The sequence below is a fragment of the Triticum dicoccoides genome, chromosome 1A (assembly GCF_002162155.2).
Source record: "Triticum dicoccoides isolate Atlit2015 ecotype Zavitan chromosome 1A, WEW_v2.0, whole genome shotgun sequence".
Taxonomy (NCBI): Eukaryota; Viridiplantae; Streptophyta; class Magnoliopsida; order Poales; family Poaceae; genus Triticum; species Triticum dicoccoides.
This window is the reverse complement of record NC_041380.1, coordinates 3,845,431-3,855,415: the sequence shown is the minus strand read 5'-3', so window position 1 is coordinate 3,855,415 and position 9,985 is coordinate 3,845,431.

Genomic DNA, 9,985 nt, shown 5'->3' with positions numbered 1-9,985 from the left:
AGTTTTCTTATATTATTAGCACATAATTAAACAGGAATGATGGTGTTTTTGCCCAATCTTTGATTGAATAGCCCCTCCTACATGGATTAGTCCCTCCTATAATCATGGTCAAGCTCCGCCACTGCTCCCCCACACTTGGACTTTTGTGCCCGTGTTCTTCATCAAGACCGATGCCGTCGCTCTAACCAAACAATGCTTTGCCCTCTCAATAATTGGCAGAGAAGGCCCTCAACGGTTGGAAGTCAGCCCATAGAGGAGGGCACCCGCCACCGGCAAGCCCACGGCCAAACTACAAGCACCGCGACGCTGTTGGGTCCCTCCCTGCACATGAACGCGAAGAACACGGGCACACTGCCCCACCGCTGGCCAAACCGTGCACCCCGAGTAGCTGCAGGGCCACCGCAGATGAGTCCTGAGACAGAGTCGCCGTAGCTCATCCTCGTCAACAACAGTCGGCAACGCGCCCAAGGCGGTGCTCTTGCCGACGCCGCCGAGCAACCGAAGCACATTCAGCCGTGGTCGCTCAGCTAGCAGCAACCAGCCGCCGTCGAACACTGCACAGGCCACAGACACACTATGGTAGTCGCGCCACAGCCATACCACCGGAGCTTGACCAACGACGCCCCATGCTAGAGCAAAAGCAAGAGCCAGGACGGGGAGCCGGCAGCAGAAGCGTCAGATCCAAGCACAAGGCTGCCGGATCCAGCCATAGAAGGACCAGAACGGTGCCTTCCCAGCAACCATGCGTGGCTCCACCGCGTCACACCTCGCCGGCCGCATCGACCGCGCCACCCACGCCGGCTGCTCCATGGCTGTGAACGAGCGGGGGGCGCCGAATCCGGCCATGGATGCTCCGGATCTATTCGGGCACGGAGCCGGAACAGCCATCAGGCACCGAAGAGAGTCGGCACCGTCCTCTGGTCCCTCGAGCAATGCGCAGCATGGACCTCGAGCTGCGCCCAGCTTCCTATTTCCAATCGTCGCGCGACTCCCCGAGCCCCTGCGCGCATGTCCACGCCTCACTCATTAGCTGGCCGCCAGGCCAACGACTGCATCTGAAAGCCTCTTACAGCATTCCCTAGATTGCAATAACACACAGCAAATAACTCTCAGGATCGACTAAACCGATCTAGAGATCGATTAGGCCGATCTAGAGCTCGTCTTCCGCACTTAGGGTTGTCTGTGGAACCAACAAGGCCACCTAGAACGCCGACAAATCTCACGAAGAGATGCAACGAACAGCAAGAGGGGTTGGAAAAAGAATATATTGGGTAGTAGATGTATTTTTTGATGATTGGAGAGATGCAACGAACAACAAGAGGGGTTGAAAAATGATAAATTGGGGTAATATGTATATGTATTTTTTGATGATTGGGGGTTGGGGTCCTCAATCGGCCGTGATAATCCTCTCATAATTGGAAACGGATCCATTCGGAATACAACGAACCCGGCTTCCAAACCTAGCCCAGCCAGGATTCACACGCTAGGGCACCACGGTAGGTATGGCATTGTGCAACCAGGCCCGGCCGGCGTGTGAACCTGGCCTAGCCGGTTTTGCTTAAAACAGCGATGTCATCTCCTTTTGCTTTGCGCTTCGATTTATATCGCACCAAATATTTTCTAGCATGTCTTCTATGTTAGGAACTTGATGGTGCAACCCAATCCATGCCGGGACATTTTTGCGTGCCAACAAGAGGCTTCTCTGAGAGAGGAAGGCAGTATTAGAGATAATATTTGAGAGTTAGAGATAAATATGTATTTAGAGATAAAATAGGTTTACACAACATTGCCTTGTCCTCCAAGCCAATCCCTCTCTCATGTACTCTATATATACCCTACACAAGGGTCACATCAATATAATGAATATTGTAGGTTCTATATTTTTCACAGGCAGAACAGAAGGAGATCAGCTTATGAAGCTGCCACTTTTATGAAAACAAAGCCCGCAACGAATGTGTCGGAAAGGGTTCAGAGAAGGAATTAGTGGACGGCGGGGGTCCTGAACATTAACTCTGGTGGAGCTTCCATCAGTAAATAGAGGAAGGGCGATGGAGTTTCATCATCAGGGATGACGGTGACAGGTGGTGAAAGCTGGCGCAGGAAAAGAGTATTTTCTCATGGATGCGTTTTATCCGGAGGTCCTGGGCGTCCTAGAAGGCCTAAAGGCCTAAAGATGTTCCTCTGCGGGCCGCCCTCATTTGGTGTTGCTGCAGGTTCATCGCCGATCCGGAGAAAGGAAACCTCGGTGGAAAGTGGAAACAAGGCCATCGCAGCAATCACTCTCTGCCGCACGGCAAGGAATGGAAGGCGGCGGGCTGAAGAACGGCGTAGCAACAACAGAGTGGAGACATTTGGCCTTCATTCACTTTAATTTGTTTTCTGGATGCTGGACAACAGAGGAAGCAACAACGAAGGTTGTACTTGATATGGAGCATGCTTTTATCGTTCATAGGCCATGCTATTCTGCTTGGCCTCTCTTTTATATTTGAATTTGGAGAAGAGACGAGTGGGCATCATGAGGAAGAAACCTCCAAAAAGTGGTTAAAGTAGGGGTGGTGGGTGATCACCCCCCTTGCCAAGTTGAAGGACCGGCCATGCATTTTCCTCCAGAATTTATAAGCACCTCCCCATCCTTATCCCTAACTTTGTGCTTTCTCTCCTCTCCTTCCCTCAGCACCACACGAACCGAGGGCGACGACACGGCGAGTCCTCACGTGAAGGTGGTGAAGAGTTGTAAGTCTTCATAAAAGACCTCAAAACGCTGACTGTGAGGGTCAGAACAAAGCTCGAAGACTCCAAGTACCAGCAGCAAATGGAGTAATGGGTAATACAGAAACAAAATGTTTCAAAGTTTACTCAGTCAATTGAGAAAAGGACATCCGAGCAAGATTGCGGTGCTTCTGAGCAGATTTCTTGTACTAATTGAGACGATCCTTCAACAAGAGTTGTTTGCGCTGGCCTTCTTGCAATAGCCATTGTTTTAGGGAAATAGGAGGGGTTGCCGCCCCTACTATGCTTTTATTAATATTGGAAAAGCTTCGTACAACAAGGTTGGAGAAACGAAGAAGGAAACAAAGAAAAACTGCAAAATTACACATAATCTTCCAGCCAATTAGCCATGCTTGATGAAGCAAGCATAGCTATGCCGCGCCGTCCAATCCCATGCCCACCATCATGCCCTGGAACACGCCAAAGTTGAAGCCGTCCGTGGCCCCCTTGGTGTAGCCGACATAATACCCCAACTGGAATTCTTCCAAGGGAATGGGATTAGGCTCGTTGAGTGCTGGAGCCTGCCGCCGCGTGTAGTGCTGCGGGCCATTGGCTCCCCTAGTGAGGTGGCCTCTCTTTCGGAGCATGGAGAGCATCTTGCCCAGCAACCTGTGGAAGTTTGGCGGCAGCAGCTGCGCCTGCTGGTGGTATGTTTCCATCAAGGAATTCCTGATCTGTGCCGAGGTCGACCCACCATCGTTGTTGTTATTGTCGAGGATCTCGACGTTACTCAGGACGGCGTCCTTACAAAACCATGACGGGAGGTTATGCGGGACGGCGGTGTGCAGCTTGTAGTGCTGCTGGTTGACTCCCGTGACAAGGTGGTCTCCACGGAGGAGGTCAGAGAATACCGTCCGAAACGCGGCATCGAACTCCTGTGGCAGCGGCTCGTGGTCGTCGTGACGTCTGGCAATCAAGGAACTCTTGATGTGTGCCCTGGTCCACCCCCGAGTGGCATTGTTGTTGTCCTCGACGGTGAGCAGCTCGACCTCCTGAAGGACCGTCAGCGGGCCAAACCACAGCGGGAGCGCCATCAAAGCTGATCTGATGGCCGCACGCTTGAGAGAGAGAGAGAGAGAGAGAGAGAGAGAGAGAGAGAGAGAGAGAGAGAGAGAGACTAGTGGAGTAATGGTGCTGCTGCTGATGCTAGTGGGTGATAGGCAGGAAGCGGATCCCGGTGCTTAAATAGGCCGTGTCCTTCAACTTTTTAACTTTTTTAGTGGTTGGTTCATTGGAAGTGTGAGTACTAGAGTATACATGATTCAACTTAGAGTAAACTTAAAAACAGCCACTTCAAAAGTTGAAAGGGTGAGGTGATCACTTTGGCATGGACATGTATTCACACTTCAAATTAAATAATGGACCACTTGAAAAGTTGAAGAAACCAGATAGCCACTTTAAGAGTTCACAGATCTAAATGAGAATGCAGAAATAGTTTACGGTACATTTCACCTGAGGTCCCGAGCAGGATGATGACAATTGAGATGGGGAAGCTAGCGGCGACACAGACAAAGTGCCTGCGCATACATATACTTTCGCAGTATATATTCCCTCAGTTCCAAATTATAAGTCGCTTTGATTTATTTTTTTTACATCCGTTTTGCTATGCATCTAGATATAATAATATGTCCAGCTACTTATAATTTGGAGCGGAGGGAGTATTACTTATTGAATAGACTTATACAGTATATACGTTTTGCCATATGAGTCGGAGCAGAGTTTCCCTTACCCCATATATGTGACGGATGAAATGGATATACAGCATGATCTATTGTTCTTAATAAACTAGCAAATGTGCTTGAGCATTAAAGGGAACCGAATATATTCTGGAATCACACTCTATATTATAGTTGGAGGCGAGTTGCTCTAACTTGTACAGTCATCAGTCTAGGTAATAAGGGCATGTACAATGGTTGATAAGACAATCTTATCTTAAGTCTTGCATGTAATTTAGATATGACAAAAAAACATGTTCTACAATGGGTCATCTCTTAGCCTTATCTTCAATAACTAGTTATTCCTAAAAACATGGTGAGACATATTGTGCTAAGAGGTCACCTCTTGCCTTGTCTTAAATAAAAGAAGACAAGCCTTTTTTATGATTTCTCTCTCCTCCACCTCATCATTTATCCTACATGTCATTGCTAAGATAGAACCATTGTACATGCCCTAATGAATGGTTGCATTTTGAGAGCTTCTTTTCGGCTAGAGTTTGAACTTTGTAATAATGAATGGTTATATGTATAACTCTTGTAGAGGCTAGAATAATTTTTTCCTAAAAAATACATACACAAGGCAATTCAGAGATAAAGCATTATTTTTTATTCTTATCCAGCCAACGTGCTTGTCCATTACAATGGAACACAATATGTTTTGGAATCGGACTCTATGTCATTCTGTCCGCAAGTAATAGTAGACGTTAACAGGTCGTCAACCTTAATCAACATAACGTACCTGCGGTTCGTCATTGTTTTCTATATATAGCTAGCTAGGTCTGCTAGATTATATTTTGGAACTTTTTATTTTTTATTTTTGAGAAAGTACTAGCTTTATAGACGGGAAACCATGCTTTAGGATTATTATTATTGACTACATATATGCCCGTGTGTTGCACAGGGCAAAGATTTATATCCTTTTATACAAGGATGCACGTCTCTTATGGTTTAGACAAACTTATTAATAATTTTTTATCCATATTTGCGACGAAGCATATGGCTTGTGGTTTAAGTGAACATATTAAAAACATATACAAATCTGATTATATGAAGCATATTTCACGATCTTTATGACATATACCGTGTACACTAGTAGAAAACAGGGCTTTCGTCCAGGCCAGTTTAGCCCATTAGTCCCGGTTCAATCCAGAACCGGGACCAATGGAGCTATTTGCCCCGGTTCGTGAGCCCAAGGGGCCGGCCGGGCCACGTGGGCCATTGGTCCCGGTTCGTCCGGACCTTTTGGTCCCGGTTGGTGGGACGAACCGGGACCAATGGTCCTGACTCCTGGCCCACCACTATTGGTCCCGGTTGGTGGCATGAACCGGGGCCAAAAGGGTTACCTTTAGTCCCGGTTCATGCCACCAACCGGGACCAATAGTGGTGCCTATATATAGCCCCTCGCGCAAGAGCAAAGCACATTGCTCTGTTTTTTCTGGCCGAGGGGGAGAGGGCTTGGTGGTGCTCTAGCTCACCTCCTATGCACACAAGGTGTTCGATGGAATGCCCGAGCCACACTACTTAAGGTTTCTCCTCTCCAAGCTCGACCGCCAAGCTCAATTTTTCTCAATATTTATCTAGGTTTAGCGGTCCGTCACGCCCCGTCCCCGTCTTCACCGCCGTCGATCACCCGCGCCGATCTCATCGCCGACACCACCGTGGTGAGCCTCTTGTTCTTATCTTCTTTCTGAAAGGAAAAATATTATTACTTGTTTGTTTAGATAGATACTTGTATTATTTTCTTACTTTTATTATTGCATCTTATATAGTGCGCCGATGGTTTTGGTATCCGCCCCCGTCGGCCCTCGTCCTGTCTATGATTCGGATGTGGTATATATTATCTTTTCATAACTATTGGTTCATTTATTGTTTATGAAAATTATGCCGACCAACGTGACATAGATTTTATTTATCTAGGAGGTTGTTGAACCGGAAATTCCAACCGACCCTATTGTCGAGAGGTTAAATTTAGTTGAAGAAGAAAACAATTTCTTGAAGGAAAAAATAAAAAAACTTAAGGAGGAGAAGATGATATTGGAGTTGCATGCTGCGGATGTCGTCGATGATCACAAGATCAAGATGGATGCAATGCGCTTGAAGATGAGAAAGATTAGAAAATATGCCATTCATACCGAGGCTTGGTATCATTATGCCGTTGGATCAGTTGTTACCTTGGTTGCGATTATGATCGCATTTGTTTTCGCATTGAAATGTTTTACATAGTTTCAATGTATGGTTTAATTAATTTAGATGCTCTGCAGAGCTTTATGTTGTTAGATGAGAACTATGTATCTACTTTGGTTTTTATGTGATGATGAACTTCTATTAATTTGGTCACTTAATTATCTATTCATGATGTTCTGTAATGATTTTTGACACACTTAATTATATATAATGCACGCAGATGAACCGGCAATGGATGTACGGTGACAGACACACCTCCGAGTACATTAAGGGCGTGCATGATTTTCTCGAAGTGGCTGAGGCAAACAAGCAGAATGGTTTTATGTGTTGTCCATGCCCTATATGTGGGAATACGAAGTCTTACTCTGACCGGAAAATCCTTCACACCCACCTGCTTTACAAGGGTTTCATGCCACACTATAATGTTTGGACGAGGCACGGAGAAATAGGGGTTATGATGGAAGACGGCGAGGAAGAAGAGTACAATGACAACTATGTGCCCCCTGAATACGGTGATGCTACTGAACATCAAGATGAACCAGACGATGTGCACGATGGTGCTGCAATGGGCGAAGCTGCTGAAGATCAAGAGGAACCAGACGATGTGCCCGATGATGATGATCTTCGCCGGGTCATTGTCGATGCAAGGACACAATGCGAAAGTCAAAAGGAGAAGCTGAAGTTCGATCGCATGTTAGAGGATCACAAAAAGGGGTTGTACCCCAATTGCGAAGATGGCAACACAAAGCTCGGTACCGTACTCGAATTGCTGCAGTGGAAGGCAGAGAATGCTGTGCCTGATAAAGGATTTGAGAAGCTACTAAAAATAATGAAGAAGAAGCTTCCAAAGGATAACGAATTGCCCGACAGTACATACGCAGCAAAGAAGGTCGTATGCCCTCTAGGATTGGAGGTTGAGAAGATACATGCATGCCCTAATGACTACATCCTCTACCGTGGTTCCTACAAGGATCTGAACGCATGCCCGGTATGCGGTGCATTGCGGTATAAGATCAGACGAGATGACCCTGGTGATGTTGACGGCGAGCCTCCCAGGAAGAGGGTTCCTGCGAAGGTGATGTGGTATGCTCCTATAATACCACGGTTGAAACGTCTGTTCAGAAACGGAGAGCATGCCAAGTTGATGCGATGGCACAGTGAGGACCGTAAGAAAGACGGGAAGTTGAAAGCACCCGCTGACGGGTCGCAGTGGAGAAAAATTGAGAGAAAGTACTGGGATGAGTTTGCAAAGGACCCAAGGAACGTATGGTTTGCTTTAAGCGCGGATGGCATTAATCCTTTCGGGGAGCAGAGCAGCAATCACAGCACCTGGCCCGTGACTCTATGTATGTATAACCTTCCTCCTTGGATGTGCATGAAGCGGAAGTTCATTATGATGCCAGTTCTCATCCAAGGCCCTAAGCAACCCGGCAACGACATTGATGTGTACCTAAGGCCATTAGTTGAAGAACTTTTACAGCGGTGGAATGGAAACGGTGTACGTACGTGGGATGAGCACAAACAGGAGGAATTTAACCTAAAGGCGTTGCTGTTCGTGACCATCAACGATTGGCCCGCTCTCAGTAACCTTTCAGGACAGACAAACAAGGGATACCACGCATGCACCCACTGCTTACTTGACACCGATAGTATATACCTGGCAAGCTGCAGGAAGAATGTGTACCTGGGCCATCGTTGATTTCTTCCGACCAACCATCAATGTCGAAAGAAAGGCAAGCATTTCAAAGGCGAGGCAGATCACCGGAAGAAGCCCGCCATGCGTACCGGTGATCACGTACTTGCTATGGTCAATGATTTACACGTAATCTTTGGAAAGGGTCCCGGCGGACTAGCTGTTCCGAATGACGCTGAGAATCACGCACCCATGTGGAAGAAGAAATCTATATTTTGGGACCTACCCTACTGGAAATACCTAGAGGTCCGCTCTTCGATCGACGTGATGCACGTGACGAAGAACCTTTGCGTGAACCTGCTAGGCTTCTTGGGCGTGTATGGGAAGACAAAAGATACACCTGAGGCACGAGAGGACCTGCAACGCTTGCACGAAAAAGAGGGCATGCCTCCGAAGCAGTATGAAGGTCCTGCCAGCTACGCTCTTACGAAAGAAGAGAAAGAAATATTCTTTCAATGCCTGCTCAGTATGAAGGTCCCGACTGGCTTCTCGTCGAATATAAAGGGAATAATAAATATGCCAGAGAAAAAGTTCCAGAACCTAAAGTCTCATGACTGCCACGTGATTATGACGCAACTGCTTCCGGTTGCATTGAGGGGGCTTCTACCGGAAAACGTCCGACTAGCCATTGTGAAGCTATGTGCATTCCTCAATGCAATATCTCAGAAGGTGATCGATCCAGAAATCGTACCAACGCTAAGGAGTGATGTGGCGCAATGTCTTGTCAGTTTCGAGCTGGTGTTCCCACCATCCTTCTTCAATATCATGACGCACGTCCTAGTTCATCTAATCGACGAGATTGTCATTCTGGGGCCCGTATTTCTACACAATATGTACCCCTTTGAGAGGTTCATGGGAGTCCTAAAGAAATATGTTCGTAACCGCGCTAGGCCAGAAGGAAGCATCTCCATGGGCCATCAAACAGAGAATGTCATCGGGTTTTGTGTTGACTTCATTCCTGGCCTTAAGAAGATAGGTCTCCCTAAATCGCGGTATGAGGGGAGACTGACTGGAAAAGGCACGCTTGGAAGGGACTCAATAATATGCAGGGACGGATATTCTTGGTCTCAAGCACACTACACAGTTCTACAGAGGGTGTCGAGGATCGCCGAGGGGTCGAGGGTCGGGAACTAGGGTAGAGGGTCGAGGGTCGTTAAGGGGTCAAGGGTCAAAGGTTTCAGGGTCGAGGGTTCCTATAGTGTCAAAGTATTGAAGAAATCCAATAGCTTGTGGGCTTCGATGCCCCGATGCCCACGTCATTTCTGATATCAAGTAATTGTTTTTTTTGTATGGCAGGGCTTGGAGAAAATTCACCAAAAAAGCTCCGGGACTACGAAGAAGCTGCAATTTAGGCACCCAAAAGTAAGTACTATATAGTAGCATATTCCAGGCATCTCCTAGTGATTCAAGCGCTAGTTTCATCAATACCATTTAGCATGCTTGCTAATTATCAGTTTGATTGACCTCTATTTCTTGTAAAGTGGTTGTGGCAGGAACAAGGGAATGATTTCTGTGGATACTACATTTGCGAGTCCATCCGCCACACGACCTGTGAGCGGGGCTACTCCGACAAACAATATGAAGTGCGTAAATAACAATATTCACAATTTTATTTTATTACCAT